This window comes from Sorex fumeus, unplaced genomic scaffold (assembly GCF_029834395.1).
Source record: "Sorex fumeus unplaced genomic scaffold, SorFum_2.1 ptg000087l, whole genome shotgun sequence".
NCBI lineage: Eukaryota > Metazoa > Chordata > Mammalia > Eulipotyphla > Soricidae > Sorex > Sorex fumeus.
Window position 1 is genome coordinate 377,146 of NW_026606144.1, and position 24,006 is coordinate 401,151.

Genomic DNA, 24,006 nt, shown 5'->3' on the forward strand with positions numbered 1-24,006 from the left:
TTTCATTACACCAACGGTGAATGTCCAAGTAAGTCAATGCTGGTTTTCATTGGTCTGTTCAGACTCGTAGCCATGCTGTTCAATTGCCTATCCACTCTACCCTGTTCAGTACTTAATTTTCCTGTCCACGTAACCCAGCCTTCAGAAATCATTGTGATCTCCACTTCAAGATGTTCCATTCATTCACTGCAAATCCAGAATTCATCTAAACTTTCACTAAAGGCAGTTTTTCTTTACACCACTGGAAAATGTCCAAGTAACACAATGATGATTTTCCGCGGCCCTTTCAAACTACAACCATTCTGTTCATTTAGCTATCAATTCAACCCTTGTGAGCTCTTCATTTTCCTGTCCACACAACCCAGCCTTCAGAAATCATTTAAATCTCCACTAGAGAATGTTCCATTCATTCACTGCGATTCTGGAATACATCTGAATCTGCACTCTAGGTAGGTCTTTGTTGAACCAGTGGTAAATGTCCAAGTAACCAAAAGCTGGTTCTCAACAGCCTGTTCACACTTGCAACCCTGATGTTCAGTGGCTATACTTTCCACCCTGGGCAGCTCTACATTTTCCTATCCACACAACCAAGACTTCAGAAATCATTGGAATCTCCACTAGAGAATGTTCCATTCATTCACTGCGAATCTGGAATTCATGTGAATATCCAATCCCGGTAGGCTTTCGTTACACCACTGGTGAAAGTCCAAGCAACGCAATCCTGGTTTTCAGTGGTCTGTTCACACTCGAAGCCGTGCTGTTCACTTGCTATCCACTCAACACTGCCAGCTCTTCATTTTCTTGTCCACACAATCCAGACTTCAGAAATCATTGGAATCTCCACTACAGAATTTTCCATTAATTCACTGCGAATCTGGAATTCATCTGAATCTCCACTCCCAGCAGGCTTTCATTACACTGCCGGTCAATGTCCAATTAACGCAATGCTGGTTTTCAGTGGGTTATTCACACTCGAAGAAGTGCTGTTCACTGGCTATCCACTTAACACTGGTCATATCTTCCTTTTGCTGTCCACACAATCCAGACTTCAGATATCATTGTAATCTCCACTACAGAAAGTACGATTCATTCCCTGCAAATCTGGAATTCATCTGAATCTCTACTCCCGGCAGGTTTTCGTTACACCACTGATGAATGTCCAAGTAACCCAATGCTGGTTTTCAGCGGCCTGTTCAGACTCGTAGCCATACTGTTCAACTGCTTATCCACTCAACCCTGCTCAGCACTGCAATTTCCGGTCTACATAACCCATGCTTCAGGAATCATTGTTATCTGCAATATAGAATGTTCCATTCATTCACAGCGAATTTGGAATTCATCGGAATCTGCACTGCAGGCAGTCTTTCCTTACACCACTATTGAATGTCCAAGTAACCCAATGCTGGTTTTCAGCGGCATGTTCACACTCGCACACGTGCTGTTCAATTGGTATCCACTCAATGCTGGTCAGATCTTCATGTTCTTGTCCACACAACCCAGCCTTCAGAAATCATTGGAAACTCTACTACAGAATGTTCCATACATTCACTGCGAATCTGGAATTCATCTCAACATCCACTCTCGGAAGGTTTTCGTTACACCACTGGTGAATGTCCAAGTAACCCAATGCTGGTTTGTTGCGGCCTGTTCCTAATCGGAGCAGTGCTGTTAGATTGGCTATGCAATCAACCCTGGTCAGCTTCTCATTTCCTTTCCACAATACCCAGGCTTCAGAGAAGATTGGAATCTCCACTACATATTGTTTCATTCATTCATTGCGAATCTGAAATTCATCTGACTCTTCACACCAGGCAGTATCGTTACACCACTGGTGAATTACCAAGTAATCCAGTGATCGTTTTCAGCGGCCTGTTCACAGTTGCATCCGTTCTGTTCAATTGGCTATCCACTCAACCCTGGTCAGCTCTTTATTTTCCTGTCCACAACACCAAGACTTCAGAAATCATTGGAATATCCACTTCAGAATGTTCCATTCACTCATTGCGTATCTGGAATTAATCTGAATGTGCACCCCAATCAGGCTTTCGTTACACCATTTTTAAATGTACAAGTAACCCAATGTGGTTTTCAGCGGCCTGTTCACAATCGCAGCCGTTCTGTTCAATTGGTTATCGATTCAACCTGGTCAACTCTTCATTTTCCTGTCCACACAACCCAGACTTCAGAAATCATTGTTATCTCCAGTACAGAATGTTACATTCATTCACTGCGAATCCGGAATTCATCTCCACATCCACTTCCGGCAGTTTTTCATTACACCACTGGTGAATGTCCAAGTAACGCAATGCTGGTTTTCAGCGGCCCTTTCAAACTCGCAGCCGTTCTGTTCAATTGGCTATCGATTCAACCCTCGTCAGCTCTTCATTTTCCTGTCCACACAACCCAGCTTTCAGAAATCATTTAAATCTCCACTACAGAACGTTATATTCATTCACTGAGATTCTGGAATTCATCTGAATCTGTACTACAGTTAGGTCTTTGTTGAACCACTGGTAAATGTCCAAGTAACCGAAAGCTGGTTCTTAGCAGCCTGTTAACACTCGCAGCCCTGCTGATCACTGGCTACACTTTCCACCCTGGGCAGCTCTTCATTTTCCTATCCACACAACCAAGACCTAAGAGAACATTGGACCCTACAATACAGAATGTTCCATTCAGTCACTCTGAAACTGGAATTCATATGAATCTCCACTCCAGGCAGGTTTTCGTGACACCAGTGGTGAATGTCCAAGTAACCCAATGCTGGTATTCAGCGGCATGTTCACACTGGCAGACGTGCTGTTCAATATTCTATGCACTCAATGCTGGTCAGATCTTCATTTTCCTGTCCACACAACCAAGCCTGCAGAAATCATCAGCATATCCACTACAGAATGTTCCATACAATCTGAATGTGCACTCCAATCAGGCTTTCCTTACACCACTGGTGAATGTCCAAGTAACGCAATGCTGGTTTCAGTGGTCTGTTCACAATCGAAGCCGTGATGTTCAATGGCTATCCACTCAACACTGGTCACCTCTATATTTTCCATTCCACACAATCCAGACTACAAAAATCAATGTAAACTCCACTACAGAATGTTCCATTCATTCACTGTGAATATGGAATTCATCTGAATCTCCAATACCGGCAGGTTGTCGTTACACCACTGGAGAATGTGCAAGTACCCCAATACTGGTTTTCAGAGGCCTTTTCATACTCGCAGCCATGCTGTTTTATTGGCTATAGACTCAACAGTGTTTAACTCTTCTTTTTCCTGTCCACACGACCCAGCCTTCAGGAATCATTTGAAAGTCCACTACAGAATGTTCCATTCATTCATTGCGAATCTGGAATGCATCTGAATATCCACTCCTGGTAGGCGTTCGTTACACCACTGTTGAATGTCCAAGTAATGCAATGCTGGTTTTCAGCGGATTGTTCACAATTGAAGCCATTCTGTTCACTGGCTGTCCAATCAACAGTCGTCAGCTCTTCATTTTCCTGTCCGCAGAAGCCAGACTTCAGATATCATTGCTATCTCCACTACAGAAAGTTCCATTCATTCATTCATTCATTCAATCTGGAATTCATCTGAATCTCTATTCCCGGCAGGTTTTCTTTACACCACAGTTGAATATCCAAGTAACCTAATGCTGCTTTTCCGCGGCCTGTTCAGACTCGTAGCCATACTGTTCAATTGGCTATCCTCTGAACCATGTTCAGCACTTCATTTTCCTGTCCACATAACCCATTCTTCAGAAATCATTCCTTTCCTCGCAGACACCGCTGCCGCAAGCATGGTGAACGTACCGAAACCCGCCGGACTTTTTGTAAGAAATGTGGCAAACATCAGCCCCACAAAGTCACACAGTACAAGAAGGGCAAGGATTCTCTGTATGCTCAGGGAAAGCGTGGTTATGATAGGAAGCAGAGTGGTTACGGAGGTCAAACTAAGCCTATTTTCCGGAAGAAGGCTAAAACTCCAAAGAAGATTGTGTTGATATTTGAATGTGTCGAGCCCAACTGCAGATCTAAGAGAATGCTGGCCATTAAGAGGTGCAAGCATTTTGAACTGGGAGGCGATCAAAAGAGAAAGGGACAATTGATCCAGTTCTAAGCTTCATCTTTTAATACGAAGACAGAAATCCTGGGCTGTGTTAGACTGATGGAACAATCCATGTTTTAGGAGGGAAATTAAATAGTGTCATGAATAAACTTCCTGAGAGGAAATTTGCTTGATAAAAAAAATCATTTTTTTCTGGAAAAAAAACCCAATACTTTAATTTTTTAAGACAACTGCAAGCACCTCAAACAATGGATTATTGTTACAACACTTGTTATCTTTTCACAATCTAGTTATTGCAAAGGCATATATGGATAAATATTAATGGACAAAGTCAAGAAAAAGAGGCACCTTAATGAATTTAAAAAAAAACACATTCAATCCAATGACTTCTAAAAGAGGCTAAATTTACCTCAGTATGTAAGGTAAAAGGTAAAGGCCCTCCCATTGATCGTCTATTTGCTCGAGCGGGCCCAGTAACGTCTCTATTGGAGACTTTGTTGCTACTGTGTCTGGCATATCTAATACTCTCGGTAGCTTGCCGGGCTCTCCGAGAGGGGCGGAGGAATCGAACTCGGGTCGGCCATGTTGGCCGCTTGTAAGGCGAACGCCCTACCACTGTGCTATCGCTCCAGCCCAAGTATGTTACATTCTAAAATTGTATTGCCTACTATGGTTAGTGACCTGGATTCTGCAACTCAGAGGAAATGTATAAACAAACTACAGAATGTTCCATTCATTTACTGCGAATCTGGAATTAATCTGAATCTGCACTCCAGGCAGGCTTTCATTATACCACTGGTGAATGTCCAAGTAAAGCAATGCTGGATTTCATCAGTTTTTTCACTATCGAAGCCGTGCTGTTCACTGGCTATTCACTCAACACTGATGAGCCCTTCATTTTCCTGTCTGCACAATCCAGATTTCAGAAATCATTGGAATCTCCACTACAGAATGTTCCATTCATTCAATGCGAATCTGGAATTCATCTGAATCTCCAATACCAGCAGGTTTTCATTATACCACTTGTGAATGACCAAGTAACCCAATGCTGGTTTTCAGCGACCTGTTCACACTCACAGAGTTTCTGTTCAATGGGCTATCCACTAAATGCTGGTAAGCTCTTCATTTTTCTGTCCACACAACCCAGCATTCAGAAATCATTGGAAACTCCATTACAGAATGTTCCATTCCTTCACAGCGAATCTGGAAATCATCTGAATCTGCACTGCAGGCAGGCTTTCGTTAGACTACTGGTGAATGTCCAAGTAACCCAATGCTGGTTTTCAGTGGCCCGTTCACACTCGCAGACATGCAGTTCAATTGGCTATCCACTCAACCCTATTCAGCTCTTCATTTTCCTGTCCAAACAATCCAGACTTCAGAAATCATTCCAATGTCCACTAGAGAACAGTCCATTCATTCACTGCGAATCTGAAATTCTTCTGAAGCTCCATTACCGGCAGGTTTACGTTACACCGCTGGTGAATGTCCAAGTAACCCAATGCTGGTTTCAGCGGCCTGTTCAGACTCGCAGCCGTGCTGTTCAATTGGCTATCCACTCAACCCTGGTCAGCTCTTCATTTTCCTGTCCATACAACCCAGCCTTCAGAAATTATTGGAAACTCCAATACAGAATGTTCCATTCATTCACTGCGAATCTGGAATTAATCTGAATCTGCACTCCAGGCATGCTTTCGTTATACCACTGGTGAATGTCCAAGTAAAGCAATGCTGGATTTCATCAGTTTTTTCACTATCGAAGCCGTGCTGTTCACTGTCTATCCACTCAACACTGGTGAGCCCTTAATTTTCCTGTCTGCACAATCCCGACTTCGGAAATTATTGGAATCTCCACTACAGAATGTTCGACTCATTCACTGTGAATCTGGAATTCATCTGAATCTCCACTACTGGCAGGTTTTCGTTACACCACTGGTGAATGACCAAGTAACCCAATGCTGGTTTTCAGCGGCCTGTTCACACTCACAGAGGTTCTGTTCAATTGGATATCCACTAAATGCTGGTAAGCTCTTCATTTTTCTGTCCACACAACCAAGCATTCAGAAATCATTGGAATCTCCATTATGGAATGTTCCATTCCTTCACTGCAAATCTGGAATTCATCTGAATCCGCACTGCAGGCAGGCTTTCGTTAGAACACTGGTGAATGTCCAAGTAACCCAATGCTGGTTTTCAGTGGCCCGTTCACACTCGCAGAGGTGCAGTTAAAATTGGCTATCCACTCAACCCTATTCAGCTCTACATTTTCCTGTCCAAACAATCCAGACTTCAGAAATCATTCCAATGTCCACTAGAGAACAGTCCATTCATTCACTGCGAATCTGAAATTCTTGTGAAGCTCCATTCCTGGCAGGTTTTCGTTACACCGCTGGTGAATGTCCAAGTAACCCAATGCTGGTTTTCAGCGGCCTGTTCAGACTCGCAGCCGTGCTGTTCAATTGGCTATCCACTCAACCCTGGTCAGCTCTTCATTTTCCTGTCCATACAACCCAGCCTTCAGAAATTATTGGAAACTCCAATACAGAACATTCCATTCATTCACTGCGAATCTGGAATTCATCTGAATCAGCACTGCAGGCAGTCTTTCGTTACACCACTATTGAATGTCCAAGTAATGCAATGATGTTTTTCACCAGTCTGTTCACACTCGAAGCCAGGCTTTTCACTGTCTATCCACTCAACACTGGTCAGCTCTTCATATTCCTGTCCACAAAAAATCCAGACTTCAGAAATCATTCGAATCTCCACAGAGAATGGTCCATTCATTGACTATGAATCTGGAATTCTTCTGAATCTCCATTCCTGACAGGCTTTCGTTAGACCACCGTTGAATGTTCAAGCAACGCAATGCTGGTTTTCAGTGCTTTGTTCACTCTCGAAGCCGTGCTGTTCACTGGCAATCCACTTAACACTGGTCAGCTCTTCATTTTGCTGTCCACACAATCCAGACTTCAGATACCATTGGAATCTCCACTACAGAAAGTTCCATTCATTCACTGCGAATCTGGAATTTATCTGAATCTCTACTCCAGGCAGGTTTTCGTTACACCACTGGTATATGTCCATGTCACACAATGCTGGTTTTCAGTGGCCTGCTCAGACTCGTACTCATGCTTTTCAACTGGCTATACACTCAACCCTGTTCAGCTCGTCATTTTCCTCTCCACATCATCCAGCCTTCAGAAATCATTGGAATGTCCACAACAAAATGTTCATTCATTCACTGCGAATCTGGAATTCATCTGAATCTCCACTACCGGTAGGTTTGCGTGACACATAAGGTGAATGTCCAAGTAACCCAATGCTGGTTTTAGGCGGCATATTCACACTCGCAGAAGTGCTGTTCAATTGGCTATCCGCTCTACCCTGTTGAGCTCTTCATTTTCTGTCCTTATCACGCAGCCATCAGAAATCATTGAAATCTCCACTACAGAAATTTCCATTCATTCACTGCGAATCTGGATTTCATCTGAATCTGCACTGCAGGCAGTCTTTCGTTACAACACTATTGAATGTCCAAGTAACGCATGGTTGGTTTTCAGCAGCATGTTCACACACGCAGACGTGCTACTCAATTTGCTATCCACTCAGCCCTGGTGAGATCTTCATTTTCCTGTCCACACAACCCAGCCTTCCAAAATCATTGAAATGTGTACTACAGAATGTTCTATTCATTTACTGCGAATCTGGAATACATATGAACGTCCACTATTGGCAGGAATTCAATACCCAACTGGTGAATGTCCAAGTTACCCAATGCTAGTTTTTTGCGGCCTCATCACAATCGCAACTGTGTTGTTCAATTGGCTATCTTCTCAACCCTGTTGAGCTCTTCATTTTCTGTCCTCATCACGCAGTCTTCAGAAATCATTGAAATCCCCACTACAGAAATTTCCATTCATACACTGCGAATCTGGAATTCATTTGAATCTGCACTGCAGGCAGTCTTTCGTTACACCACTATTGAATGTCAAAGTAACCCAATGGTGGTTTTCAGCGGCCATTTCACACTCGCAGACGTGCTCTTTAATTGGCTATCCACTCAACCCTGGTCAGCTCTTCATTTTCCTGTCCACACAACCCAGGCTTAGGAAATCATTGGAATCTCCACTACAGATAGTTCCAATCATTCATTGCGAATGTGGAATTCATCTGACTCTGCACACGAGGAAGGTGTCTTTACACCACTGGGGAATGATCAAGTAACCCAGTGCTCATTTTCAGTGACCTGTTTACAATTGCAGTCGTGCTGTTCAGCTGGCTATCCACTGAACCCTGGTGAGCTCTTCATTTTCCTGTCCACACAACTCAGCCTTCAGAAATTATTGGAATCTTCGCTACAGAATGTTCCATTCATTCACTGCGAATTTGGAATTCGTCTGAATCTGCACTGCAGGCATTCTTTCGTTACACCACTGTTGACTGTCCACGTAACCTCAAGATGGTTTGTAGCGGCATGTTCACACTCGCAGACGTGCTGTTCAGTTGGATATCCACTCAAGCCTGGTCAGCTCTGCATTTTCCTCTCCACGCCAACCAGACTTCAGAAATCATTGGAACCTCCAATACAGAACTTTCCATACAATCACTGCGAATCTGGAATTCATCTGACTCTCCACTCCAGGCAGGTTTTCGTTAAACCACTGGTGAATGACCAAGTAACACAAAGCTGGTTTTCAGCGGCCTGTTCACACTCCCAGCTGTGCTGTTCAATTTCCCATACACTCAACCATGGTTAGCTCTTCATTTTCCTGTCTAAACCACCCAGATATACAGAAGTCATTGGAACCTCCACCACAGTATGTTCCATTCATTCACTGCGAATGTGCAATTAATCTGAAACTGCTCTCCAGGCAGGCTTTCTTTATACCAATGGTGAATGTCCCAGTAACCCAATGCTGGTTTTCAGCGGTCTGTTCACACTCGAAGCCGTGCTGTTCACTGGCTATCCACTCAACACTGGTCATCTTTTCATTTCCTTACCACACAGTCCAGACTTCAGAAATTTTTGTAACCTCCACTACAGAATGTTCCATTCACTCACTGGGTATCTGGAATTCATCTGCTTCTGCATTCAAGTTTTCGATACACCGCTGTTGAATGTCCAAGTAACCCAATGTTAGTTTTCAGTGGGCTGTTGACGATCGCAGCCATACTGTTCATTTGGCTCTCCACTCAACTCTGGTCAGCTCTTCATTTTCCTGTCCACACAATCCAGACTTTAGAAAGCATTGGAACCTAGACTACAGAATGTTCCATTCATTCACTGCGAATCTAGAATTCATCGGAATCTCCACTACCGGCAGGTTTTCGTTACACCACTGGTGAATGTCCATGTAACCCAATGCTGGTTTTCAGCGGCCTGCTCAGACTCACAGCCATGCTTTTCAATTGGCTATCCACTCAACCCTGTTCAGCTCTGCATTTTCCTGCCCACATCACCCAGCCTTCAGAAATCATTGGAATCTCCACTACAGAATGTTCCATTCATTCACTGCGAATATGGAATTTATCTGACTCTCCAATTCAGGCAGGTTTTGGTTACACCACTGTTGAAAGTCCAAGTAACACAATACTGGTTTTCAGCGGCATGTTCAAACTCGCAGCCGTGCTTTTCATTTTTCTATCCACTAAACCCTGGTCAGCTCTTCATTTTCCTGTATAAACCACCCAGATTTACAGAAATCATTGGAAACTCCACTACAGAATGTTCCATACATTCAGTGCGAATCTGGAATTCATCTTAATCTCAACTCCAGCCAGGTTTTCTTTACACCACTGGTGAATGTCCAAGTGACCCAATGCTGGTTTTCATCGGAATTTTCATACATGCAGCCGTTCTGTTCAATTGGCTGCAGATTCAACCCTGGTGAATTCTTCATTTTCCTGTCCACATAAACTAGCCTTCAGATAGTATTGGAATCTCCATTATAGAATGTTCCATTCATTCACTGCGAATCTGGAATTCATCTCATTCTCCACTCCTGCCAGGTTTTTGTTACACCACTGTTGAATGTCCAAGTAACACAATGCTGGTTTTCAGCCTCATTTTCCTACTCGCAGCATTGCTGTTCAATTGGCTATCCATTCAACCCTGGTCAGCTCTTCATTTTCCTGTCCACACAACTCAGCCTTCAGAAATCATTTAAATCTCCACTACAGAATGTTCCATTCATTCACTGCGAATCTTGAATTAATCTGAATCTCCACTAAAGGGAGATATCTGTTACACCACTGGTGGATGTCCAAGTAACCCAAAGCTGGTTTTCAGGAGCCTGTTCCCACTAGTAGCCCTGCTATTCACTAGCTAAACACTCAAAACTGGTCAGCTGTTCATTTTACTGTCCACACAGCCCAGCCTTCAGAAATCATTGGAATCTCCACTACAGAATGTTCCGTTCATTCACTACGAATCTGGAATTCATCTGAATCTCCAATACCGGCATATTTTCGTTAGACCACTGGTGAATGTCCAAGTAACCCAATGCTCATTTTCAGTGGCCTGTTCACAATCGCAGACGTGTTGTTCAATTGGCTATCCACACAACCCTGTTCAGATCTTCATTTTCCTGTCCACATCACTCAGCCTTCAGAAATCATTGGAATGTCCACTACAGAATTTTCCATTCATTCACTGCGATTCTGGAATTCATCTGAATCTCCACTACCAGCAGGTTTTCGTTATACATCTGCTGATTGTCCAATTAAACCAATGCTGCTTTTCAGTGGCCTGCTCAGACTCGCAACCATGCGGTTCAATGGGCTGTCCACTCAACTCAACCCTGTTCAGCTCTTCATTTTCATGTCCACATCACCCAAAATTTAGATACCATTGGTAACTCCACTACAGAATGTTCCATTAATTCACTGAGAATCTGGAATTCATCTGCCTCTCCACTCCAGGCAGGTTTTAATTACACACTCTTGAATGTCCAAGTAACCCAATGCTGGTTTTCAGTGGCATGTTCACACTCGCAGACGTGCTGTTCAATTGGCTATCCACTTAACCCTGCTCAGCTAATCATTTTCCTGTCCACACTACCCAGACTTCAGAAATCATTGGAACTTGCACTGCAGAATGTTCCACACATTCACTGCGAATCTGGAATATATCTCAATCTCCACATCAGGCTGGTTTTGGATACAACTCTGGTGAATGTCCAAGTAACGCAATGCTGATTCTCAGCCGCCTTTTCACACTCGCTGATGTGCTGTTTAATTGGCTATCCTCACAACCATGGTCAAGTCTTCATTTTCCTGTACACACAATCCAGACTTTAGAAATCATTGTTATCTCCACTACAGAATATTCAATTCATTCACTGCGAATTTGGATTTCATCTGAATCTGCAACAAAGGTAGTCCTTTGTTACACCACTGTTGAATGTCCAAGTAACCCAATGATGGTTTTCAGCGGCCTGTTCACACTTGCAGAAGTGCTGTCCAACTGGCTATCTCTTAAACCCTGGTCAGCTCTTCATTTTCCTGTCCACACAGCCCAGCCTTCAGAAATCATTGGAATCTCCACTACTGAATGTTCCATTCATTCACTGCGAATCTGGAATTCATCTGACTCTCCACTCCAGGCAGGATTTCATTTCACCACTGGGGAATGTGCGAGTAACGAATGCTCGTTTTCAGCGGTCTTTTCACACTCGCAGCCTTGCTGTTCAATTGGCTATCGATTCAACCCTGGTCAGTTCTTCATTTTTCTGTCCACAGAACTCAGCCTTCAGAAATCATTTAAATCTCCACTACAGACTGTTCCATTCATTCACTGCAAATCGTGAATTCATCTGATTTTCCACTAAAGGCAGCTCTCTATTACACTACTGGTGAATGTCGAAGTAATCCAAAGTTGGTTTTCAGCAGCCTGTTACCACTCGCAGCCCTGCTATTCAAAGGCTATCCACTCAAAACTGTTCAGCTGTTCAATTTACTGTCCACACAGCACAGCCTTCATAAATCAATGGAAACTCCATTACGTAATGTTCCGTTCATTCACTACGAATATGGAATTCATCTGAATCTCCACTACGGGCAGGCTTTCGTTACACCACTGGTGAATGTCCAAGTAACCAAATGCTCGTTTTCAGCGTCATGTTCACAATCGCAGACATGCTGTTCAATTGCCTATGCACTCAATGCTGGTGAGCTCTGCATTATCCTGTCCACACAGCCCAGCCTTCAGAAATCATTGGAGTCTCCACTACAGAACGTTCCATTCATTCACTGCGAATCTGGAATTCATCTGACTCTCCAACTCCAGGCAGGAATTAGTTACACCACTGGTGAATGTCCAAGTAACCCAATGCTGGTTTTCAACAGCCTGTTCACACTCGCAGCCGTGCTGTTCAAGTTCCATCCACTAAACTGTGGTTACCTCTTCATTTTCCTATCCACAGAACCCAGACTTCAGAAATCATTGTTATCTCCACTACAGCATGTTCCATTCATCCACTGCCAATCTGGAATTCATCTGAATCTCCACTCCCGGCAGGCTTTCGTTACAGCGGCATGTTCACACTCGCAGACATGATGTTCAATTGCCTATCCACTCAATTCTGGTCAGCTCTGCATTTTCCTGTCAATACAACCCAGCATTCTGAAATCATTGGAATCTCCACTACAGATTGTTCCATACATTCACTGCGAATATGGAATTAATCTGAATCTGCACTCCAGGAAGTCTTTCCTTATACCATTGTTTAACGTACAAGTAACCCGTATGATCTAGAATTCATCTGACTCTCCACTCCAGGCAGGATTTCGTTACACCACTGGTGAATGTCCAAGTAACCCATGCTGGTTTTAAGCGGCCTGTTCTCGATTTCTTAAGGCTGGACTGTGTGGACAGGAAAATGAAGAGCTGACCAGCATTGAGTGGATAGCCAATTTAACAGCACGTCTGAGAGTGTGAACATGCCGCTGAAAACCACCATTGGGTTACTTGGACATTCAGCTGTGCTGTAACGAAAGACTGACTACAGTGCCGTTTCAGATGAATTCTAAATTTGCAGTGAATTAATGGAACATACTGTAGTGCAGATAACAATAATTTCTTAAGGATGGGTTGTGTGAAAAGGAAAATGAAGAGCTAACGAGGGTGGAGTGGATGGCAAATTGAACAGCAGGTCTGCGATTGTGAACAGGCCACTGAAAACCAGCATTGGTTTACTTGGACATTCAACAGTGGTGTAACGAAAACCTGCCTGGAGTGGAGATTCAGATGAATTCCAGATTCGCTGTGAATATTTGGAACATTCTGTAGTGGAAGTTCCACTGATTTCTGTAAGTCTGGGTTGTTTCGAGAGGAAAATTAAGAGCTGACCAGGGTGGAGTACATAGGCAATGGAACAGCACTTCTGCGAGTGTGAACAGGCCACTGAAAACCAACATTGGGTTACTTGGACATTCACCAGTGGTGTAAAGAAAGCATGCCTGGAGTGCAGGTTCAGATTAATTCCAGATTCGCAGTGAATGAATGGAACATTCTGTAGTGGAGATAAAAATGTTTTCTGAAGGCTGGTGGACAGGAAAATGAAGAGCTGACCAGGGTTGAGTGGATAGCCAACTGAATATCACGGCTGCTATTGTGAACATGCCACTGAAAAACAGCATTGGGTTATTTGAATATTCAACAGTGGTGTAACAAAAACCTGCCTTGAGTGCAGAGTCAGAAGAATTCCAGATTCGCAGTGAGTGAATGGAACATTTTGTAGTGGAGAATCCAATAATTTCTGAAGTCTGGATTGTTTGGAAAGGAAATGAAAAGCTGACCAGTATTGAGTGGATAACCAGTGAACAGCACGGCTTTGAGTGTGAACAGACCTCAGAAAACCAGCATTGTGCTACTTGGACATTCACCAGTGGTATAAAGAAAACCTGCTTTGAGAACAGAGTCAGATGAATTATAGATAGTGGAGGTTACAATGCTTTCTGAAGTCTGGGTTTTGTGGACAGGAAAATGAAGAGCTGACCAGGCTTGAGTGGATAGCCAGTGAACAGCACGGCTTCGAGTATGAAGAGGCGGCTGAAAACCAATATTGGGTAAATTGGTCATTCACCAGTGGTGTATCGAAAACCTGCCTGGAGTGGAGAGTCAGATGAATTCCAGATTCGCAGTGAATGAATGGAACATTGTTTAATGGAAAGTCCAATGATTTCTGAAGTCTGGGTTGTTTGGACAGGATAATGAAGAGCTGACCAGTGTTAAGTGGATGGCAAATTGAACAGCACGGCTGCGAGTCCTTGAATTCCAGATTGGCAGTAATTGAATGGAAAATTCTTTAGTGGAGATTCCACTGGTTTCTGAATTCTACGTCGTGTGAACAGGAAATGAAAGAGCTGTCCACTGTGGAGTGGACAGCCAGTTGAACAGCACGCCTGCGACTGTCAACAGGACGCTGAAAACCAGCATTTGGTTACTTGGACATTCACGAATGGTTTAACCATAGCCTGCGTGGAGTGGAGATTTAGATGAATTCCAGATTCGGAGTGAATTATTGGAACATTCTGGAGTGGATATTCCAATGATTTCTGAAACCTGGGTTGGGTGGACAGGAAAATTAAGAGCTGACCAGGGATCATTGGATAGCCAGTTGAACAGCACACCTGCGAATGTGAACAGGACCCTGAAAACCAGCATTGTGTTACTTGAATATTCAACAGTAGTGTAACTAAAGCCTGCCTTGAGTAGAGATTCGATGATCTCCAGATTCCAGTGAATGAATGGAACATTCTGTAGTGTAGATTCCAATGATTTCTGAAATCTGGGTTGGATGGATATGAAAATGAAGAGCTGACTAGGGTTCAGTGGATAGCCAGCTGAACAGCACGCAAGCGAGTGTGAAAAGGCCTCTGAAATCTAGCATTTGTTTACTTGGACATTCAGCAGTGGTATAAGGAAAGCCTGCCTGGAGTGGAGACTCGATTATCTCCAGATTGGCAATGAATGAATGAAACATTCTTTAGTGGATATTCCAATGAATTCTGAAGTCTGGGTTATGTGGACAGGAAAATGGAGAGCTGACCAAATTTCAGTGGATAGCCAGTTGAACAGCACGGCTGCGAATGTGAACAGGACGCTGAAAACCAGCTTTGGGTTACTTGGACATTAAACAGTCGTTTAACGAAAGCCTGTCTGGAGTAGAGATTCAGATGAATTCCAGATTCGCAGTGAATGAATGGAACATACTGTAGTGGAGTTTCCAATGTTTTCTGAAATCTGGGTTGTGTGGACAGGAATATGAAGAGCTAACCAGTGTTCACTGGATAGCTAGTTGAACAGCACGCCTGCAATTTTGAACAATACGCTGATAACCAGCATAGGGTTACTTCAACATTTGCAGTGGTGAAACGAAAATCTGCCTGGAGTGGAGATTCTATGATCACCCGATTCCAGTGAATGAATGGAACATTCTGTAGTGGAGATTCCAATGATTTCTGAAATCTGATTTGTGTGGAAACGAAAATGAAGAGACGACCAGGGTTCAGGGGATAGCCAGTTGAACAGCATGCCTGCGAGTGTGAAAAGTCCTCTGAAAACCAGCATTGGGATACTTGTGCAATAAGCAGTGGTGTAAAATAAGCCTGCCTGGAGTGGAGATTTCATGATATCCTGATTCCAGTGAATTAATGGAACATTCTGTAGTGGAGATTCCAATGATTTCTGATGTCTTGGTTGTGTGGACAGGAAATGAAGGAGCTGACCACTGCTGAGTGGAGAGCCAGTTGAACACCAAGCCTGCGACTGTGAATAGGACGCTGAAAACCATCATTGGGTTACTTGGACATTCAGCATTCGTGTAATGAAAACCTGTCTGGAGTGGAGATTCGATGATCTCCAGATTCCAGTGATTGAATGGAACATTTTGTAGTGGAGATTCCAAAGATTTCTGAAGTCTGGTTATGTGGACAAGAAAAGGACGAGCGGACCAGGGTGGAGTGGATAGCCAGATGAACAGCACGCCTGCGACTGTGAACAGGTCTCTGAAAACCAGCATTGGGTTACTAGGACATTCACCCATCGTGTAACGAAATCCTGCCTGGACTGAAGATTCAGATGAATTCATTATTGCAAGTGAATGAAGGGAACATTTTATAGTGGAGATTCCAATGGTTTCTGAAGTATGGGTTGTGTGCCCAGGAAAATGAAGAGCTGACCAGGTTGGAGTAGATAACCAGTTGAACAGCACGCCTGCGAGTAAGAACAGGACGCTGAAAACCAGCATTTGTTACTTGGACATTCAACAGTAGTGTCACGAAAGCCTGCCTGCAGTGGATATTGAGATGAATTCCAAGTAGGCAGTGATTTAAAGGAATATTCTGTAGTGTATATTCCAAAGATTTCTGAAGACTGGTTTGTGTGGACGGGAAAATGAAGAGCTGACCTGGGTTGAGTGGATAGCCTGTTGAACAGCATGCCTGCGATAGTGAACAGGACGCCGAAAACCAGCATTGGGTTACTTGGACATTCACCAGTGATGTAAAGAAAGCCTGCCTGGAGTGGAGATTCGATGATCTCCAGATTGGCCGTGAAAGAATGGAATATTCGGTAGGGGAGATTCCAATGATTTCTGAAGTCTGGATTGTGTGGACAGGAAATGAAAGACCTGACCACTGTGGAGTGGATAGTAAGTTGAACAGCACGCATGCGAGTGTGAACAGGACGCTCAAAACCAGCATTGGGTTATTTGGACATTCACCAGTAGTTTAACGAAAGCCTGCCTGGAGTTGAGATTCAGATGAATTCCAGATTTGCAATGAATGAATGGAACATTCTGTAGTGGAGTTTCCAATGATTTCTGAAGTCTGGGTTGTGGGGACAGGAAAATGAAGAGCTGTCAGGGTTGAGTTTATAGTCAGTTGAACCGAACGCCTGCGAGCGTGATCAGGCCGCTGAAAACCAGCATTTTTTTATTTGGACATTCACCAGTAGTGTAATGAAAGCCTGCCTGGAGTGGAGATCCGATGAATTCCAGATTCGCAGTGAATGAATGGAACATTCTGTAGTGGAGATTCTAATTGTTTCTGAAGTCTAGGTTATGTTGACAGGAATATGAAGAGCTGACCAGGTTGGAGTGGATAGCCAGTTGAACAACATACCTGACAGTGTGAACAGTCCGCTGAAAAGCCGCATTTGGGTACTTAAATATTCACCAGTGGTGTAACGAAAGCCTGCCTGGAGTGGAGAATCGATGAGCTCCAGATTGTCAGTGAATGAAAGGAACATTCAGTAGGGGAGATTCCAATGATTTCTGAAGTCTGGGTTTTGTGGACAGGAAATGAAAGAGCTGACAAGGGTTCAGTGGATAGCCGTTGAACAATTAGCCTGTGAGTGTGAACAGGACGCTGAAAACCAGCATTGTGTTACTTGCACATTCAACAGTGGTGTAATTAAAGCATGCCTGGAGTGGATATTCGATGATCGCCAGATGGCAGTGAATGAATGGAACATTCTGTAGTGGACTTTCCAATGATTTCTGAAGTCTAGGTTGTGTGGACAGGAAATGAAAGAGCTGACCACTGTGGAGTGGATGAACAATTGAACAGCACGCCTGCGACTGTGAACAGAATGCTGAAAACCAGCATTGGGTTACTTGGAAATTCACCAGTGGTGTAACGAAAGCCTGCCTGTGGTGGAGATTCAGATGAATTCCAGATTCGCAGTGTATGAATGGAACATTTTATAGTGGAGATTCCAATGATTCTGAAGTATGGGTTGTGTGGACTGGAAAATGAAGAGCTGACCATGTTGGAGTTTATACCCAGTTGAACATCACGCCTGCAAGTGTGAACAGGACGCTGAAAACCAGCATTATGTTACTTGGACATTCAAGAGAGTGTAATGAAAGCCTGCCTGCAGTGGAGATTGAGATGAATTCCAGATTGCCAGTGAATGAATGGAGCATTCTTTAATGGAGATTCCATTGATTTCTGAAGCCTGTGTTGTGTGGATGGGAAAATGAAGAGCCGACCAGGGTTGAGTGGAAAGCCAGTTGAACAGCACGCCTGTGATTGTGAACAGGATACTTAAAATCACGATTAGGTGACTTGGACATTCTCCAGTGGTGTAATGAAAGCCTGCCTGAAGAGGAGATTCAAAGAACCCCAGACTAGCAGTGAATGAATTGAACATTCTACAGTGGTGATTCCAATCATTTCTGAATGGGATATTCTCTAGTGGAGATTCCAATGATTTCTGAAGTCTGGGTTGTGTGGACAGGAAATGAAAGAGCAGTGGAGATTCGATGAACTCTAGATTGGCAGTGAATGAATGTAACATTCTGTAGTGGAGATTACAATGATTTTTGAAGTCTGGGTTGTGTGGACAGGAAATGAAAGAGCTGACCAGAGTGGAATGGATAGCTAGTTGAACAGCATGCCTGTGAGTGTGAACAGGACGTTGAAAACCAGCATTGGGTTACTTGGACTTTCAGCAGTGGTGTAACATAAGCCAGCCTGGAGTGGTGATTCGATGATCTCCAGATTGGCAGTGAATGAATGGAATATTCTCTAGTGGAGATTCCAATGATTTCTGAAGTCTGGGTTGTGTGGACAGGAAATGAAAGAGCTGACCACTGTGGAGTGGATAGCCACTTGAACAGCATGCCTGCGAGTGTGAACAGGACGCTGAAAACCAGCATTGTGTTACTTGGACATTCAACATAGTGTAACGAAAGCCTGCCTGGAGTTGAGATTCAGATGATTTCCAGATTGGCAGTGAAGGAATGGAACATTCTGTAATGGATATTCCAATTATTTCTGTTGCCTGGTTTGTGTGGACGGGAAAATAAGAGCTGACCAGGGTTGAGCTGATAGCCAGTTGAACTAAACGCCTGCAAGTGTCAACAGGCCGCTGAAAACCAGCATTGGGTGGCTTGGATATTCAACACTGGTTTAACGAAAGCCTGCCTGGAGTGGAGATTCGATGAATTCCAGATTGTCTGTAAATGAATGGAATTTTCTGTAGTGGAGATTCCAATTATTTCTGAAGAATGGTTTGTGTGGACAGGAAAAAGAAGTGCTGACCAGGCTTCAGTGGATAGCCAGTTTTACAGCACGCCTGCGACTGTGAACAGGACGCTGAAAACCAGCATTATGTTACTTGGACATTCAGCAGTGGTGTATGCAAAGCCTGCCAGGAGTGGAGATTCGATGATCTCCAGATTGGCAGTGAATGAATAAAACTTTCTTTTGTGGAGTTTCCAATGATTTCTAATGTCTGATTTGTGTGGGTAGGAAAAGAAAGAGCTGACAACTGTGGAGTTGATAGCCAATTGAACAGCAAGCATGTGAGTGTAAAAAGGACGCTGAAAACCAGCATTAGGTTACATGGACATTGAGCAGTGGTTTAACGAAATCCTGCCTGGAGTGGAGATTCGATGAATTCCAGATTGGCAGTGAATGTATGGAACATACTGTAGTGGAGATTCCAATGATTTCTGAAGTCTTGGTTGTGTGGACAGGAAAATGAAGAGCTGAACAGGGTTGATTGGATAGTCAGTTGAACAGCACGCCTTCGAGTGTAAACAGGATGCTGAAAACCAGCGTTGGGTTACCTGGACATTCTCCAGTGGTGTAACGAAAGCCTTCCTGGAGTGGAGATTCGGTGAATTTTAGATAGGCAGTGAATGAATGGAATTCTGTAGTGGAGTTTCCAATGATTTCTGAATTCTACATTGCATGGACAAGAAAATGAAGAGCTGACCAGGGTAGAGTGTTTGGCCAGTTCAACAGCATGCCTACTAGTGTAAACAGGCCTTTGGAAACCAGGAATGGGTTACTTGCACATTCAGCAGTAGTATAACGAGAGCCTGCCTGAAATGGAGATTCAGATGATTTCCATGTTTGCAGTGAATGAATGGAATATTCTGTAGTGGAGATTCTAATGGTTTCTGAAAACTGGGTAATGTGGATAGGAAAATGAAGAGCTGACAAGATTTGAGTGGATAGCCAGGTAAACCGCATGCCTGCAAGTGTGAACAGGCCTCTGAAAACCAGCATTGTTAAAGCATTCAGCAGGGTTATAACAAAAGCCTGCCTGGAGTGGAGATTCGATGATCTCCAGATTGGCAGTGAATGAATGGAACATTCTGTAGTGGATATTCCAATGATTTCTGAAGTATGGGAAGTGTGGACAGGAAATGAAAGAGCTTACCACTGTGGAGTGGATAGCTAGTTGAATAGCACGCCTGCTAGTGTGAACAGGCCTCTGCAAACCAGCATTGGGTTGTAATGAAAGCCTGCCTGGGGTGGAGATTCGATGAATTCCAGATTGTCAGAGAAAGAATGGAACATTCTGTCGTGGAGATTCATATGGTTTCTGAAGTCTGGTTTGTGTGGACAGGAAAAGAAAGAGGTGACCACTATGGAGTGGATATCCAGTTGAATAGAACCCCTGCGCGTGTGAACAGGACGCTGAAAACCAGCATTGGGTTAGTTGGACATTCACCAGTGGTTTAACGAAAGCCTGCATGGAGTGGAGATTCAGATGAATTCCAGATGCGAAGTGAATGAATGGCACATTCTGTAGTGGGATTCCAATGATCTCTAAAATCTGGGTTGTGTGGACAGGAAAAGAAAGAGCTGACCACTCTGGAATTGATAGTCAGTTGAACAGCACGCCTGCGAGTTTGAACAGGACGCTGAAAGCCAGCATTTGGTTACTTCAACATTCAGCAGTGGTGTAGCGGAGATTCGATGAATTCCAGATTGGCAGTGAATGAATGGTACATTCTGTGGTGTTGATTCCAAGGATTTCTGAAGTCTGGGATGTGTGGATAGGAAAATGAAGAGCAGACCATGTTAGACTGGATAGCCAGTTGAAGAATAGGCTTGCGAGTTTGAACAGGCTGCTGATAACCAGCATTGCGTTACTTGGATATTTACCAGTGATGTAAAGAAAACTTGCCTGGAGTAGGGATTCGATGAATTCCAGATGGCAGTGAATGAATGGAACATTCTTATTGGAGATTCCAAATATTTCTGAAGTTTGAGTTGTGTGGACAGGAATATGAAGAGCTGACCATGGTGGAGTGGAGAGCCAGTTGATCAGCACGCCTCGACTGTGAACAGGCTGCTGAAATTGGGGAAATTGTATATTGGGGAAATTGTATATTAACCAGTGGTGAACATTGGGGAAATTGTATATTAACCAGTGGTGTAAAGAAAATCTGCCTGGCGTGGAGATTTGATGAATTCCAGATTGTTAGTGAATGAATGGAAATTCTGTAGTGGAGGTTACAATGATTTCTGAATTCTGGGTTGTATTGACAGGGAAATGAAGAGCAGACCAGGTTAGCGTGGATATCCAGTTGAACAGGAGGCCTGCGAGTTTAAACAGGCTGCTGAAAACCAGCAATGGGTTTCTTGTATATTCACTAGTGCTGTAACGAAATCCTGCCTGGATTTGAGATTCGATGAATTCCAGATTCGCAGTGAATGAATAGAACATTCTGTAGTGGAGATTCCAATGATTTCTGAAGCCTTGTTTGTGTGGACAGGAAAATGAAGAGCTGACCAGGTGGAGTGGAAAGCCAGTTGAACAGTAGGCCTGCGAGTGTTAAAAGGATCCTGATAACCACCATTGGGTTACTTGGATTTTCAACAGTGGTTTAACAAAAATCTGCATGGAGTGGAGATTCGATGAATTCCAGATTGGCAGTGAATGAATGGCGGATTCTGTAGTGGAGATTCCAATGTTTTCTGAATTCTGTGTTTCGTGGATGGGAAAATGAAGAGCAGACCAGGTGAGAGTGGATAGCTAGTTGAACAGCAGGCCTGAGAGTTTGAATAGGCTGCCGATAACCAACATTGCGTTACTTAGATATTCACCAGTGGTGTAATGAAAACCTGCCTGGAGTGTAGATTTGATGAATTCCAGATTGGAAGTGAATGTATGGAATATTCTGTAGTGGAAATTCCAATGATTTCTGAAGCCTGGTTTGTGTGGACAGGAAAATGAAGAGCTGACTAATTGGAGTGGATAGCCAGTTGAACAGCAGGCCTGCGAGTGTGAACAGGCCTCTGCAAACCAGCATTGTGTTACTTGGACATTCAGCAGTGGTGTAACGTAAGCCTGCCTGGAATGGAGATTCGATGATCTCCAGATTGGCAGTGAATTAATGGAACATTCTGTCCTGAAGATTCCAATGATTTCTTAAGTATGGGTTGTGTGAACACGAAAATAAAGAGCTGACCACTTTGGAGTCGATAGCCAGTTGAAGAGCACACCTTCGTTTGTGAACAGGCTGCTGAATACCAGCATTGGGGTACTGGGATATTCACCATTGTTGTAACCAAATCCTGCCTGGAGTGGAGATTCGACCAATTCCAGATTGTCAGTAAATGAATGGAACATTCTGTAGTGGAGATTTCTATGGTTTCTGTAGTCTGGTTTGTGTGGACAGGAAAAGAAAGAGAAGACCGCTGTGGAGTGGATAGCCAGTTGAACAGCATGCCTGCGAGTGTGAATAGGACGCTGAAAACCAGCATTGTGTTACTTGGATATTCACCAGTGTTGTAACGAAAGCCAGCCTGGAGTGTAGGTTCAGATGAATTTCAGTTTCGCCGTAAGTGAATGGAACATTCTATACTGGAGATACCAATAATTTCAGAACTCTAGTTTATGGGCACCAGGAAATGAAGTATTTACCAGGGTGGAGTGGATAGCCAGTGAAAACCACGCCTGTGGTATGTGAACAGGCCGCTGAACACTAGCATTGGGTTACTGGGACATGCAGAAGAATCCCTACCCTGACAAGTTTTTGAGGCATACAATCATCACCACCACTGTGTGGCGTTCACCAGGAGAGTACCATATGGTTTCGATTAATTTAGAAGTCGATGCACACCAGCTCTAGTAGGAGTGAAAGGTATGATGAAAACTTCGGCTTGATTGAGTGCACAGGCAGATGAAAACCAGATATGTAGGTGTTGATATTTAGATAAACTGAGGTGGCTCGGTAGTGTGGCAGGGTAAATGAGCAGAATACTATAATCGACTGGATAGGGAGATGAACAGCAGGCCTGGGGAGAGTTGAAAGCAAATGCTCAATTGGCAGATTTCGAATTCGACTAGATTTCATGGAGAACGAGAAGAAACGCAGGCTTAATACATTGGATACTGAGATGAAATCACTACTCAGCAGTGTAGATCGCTTTCACTCTCCCAGTCCTCCCGGACTTCATTGATTGGCTGGCGCAGTTCTGTACTGTCTTCATTTGGAAATTTGTGGTGACTGTAAATTTGGCATATGGAATATTTCACGGGTGTCTTGCCAGGCTTTGCCACGAGGGCCAGATATTCTTGGTAGCTCCCCAGGCTCTCTGAGAGGGAGAAGAATTGAACCCGGCTCGGAAAGGCTGGCTGCTTCACGCACTCGTCCTACTGCTGTGCTCTCGCGCCAAATCCAAGTGTGGATAGGAAGATGAAAAGCAGGACATGAACGATTTTAGAGTGCAGATTCAGATGACTTCATGTTTCTTGGTAGACTCACCAGTGCTGTTACGAATGCATGCGTAAAATTGATATTCAATGTATTCCAGACTCTCAGTAAATGACCGGAACATTCTGCAATGGAGATTCCAATGATTTCTGATGTCTGGGTTGTGTGGACAGGAAAATGAAGAGCTCACCAGGGTGGCGTGGATACCCAGTGATCAGCACAGGCCGCTGAAAACCACCATTGGGTTACTTGGACATTCACCAGTGGTGTAACGAAAGCCTACCTGGAGTAGAGATTCAAAGAACACCAAATTGGCAGTGAATGATTGGAAAATTTTGTAGAGGAGATTCAAATGATTTCTGAAATCTGGGTTTTGTGGACAGGAATATGAAGAGCTTACCAGGCTGGAGTGGATAGCCAGTTGAACAGCACGCCTGCGAGTGTGAACAGGACGCTCAAAACCA

The 24,006-nt window shown here is 43.8% G+C and overlaps 1 pseudogene; it reads left to right on the forward strand.

Moving 5' to 3' along the window:
* The first annotated feature begins 3,774 nt into the window (after positions 1 to 3,774).
* On the forward strand, positions 3,775 to 4,245 carry LOC130039554 (60S ribosomal protein L36a-like; annotated as a pseudogene).
* Positions 4,246 to 24,006: the final 19,761 nt, after the last annotated feature.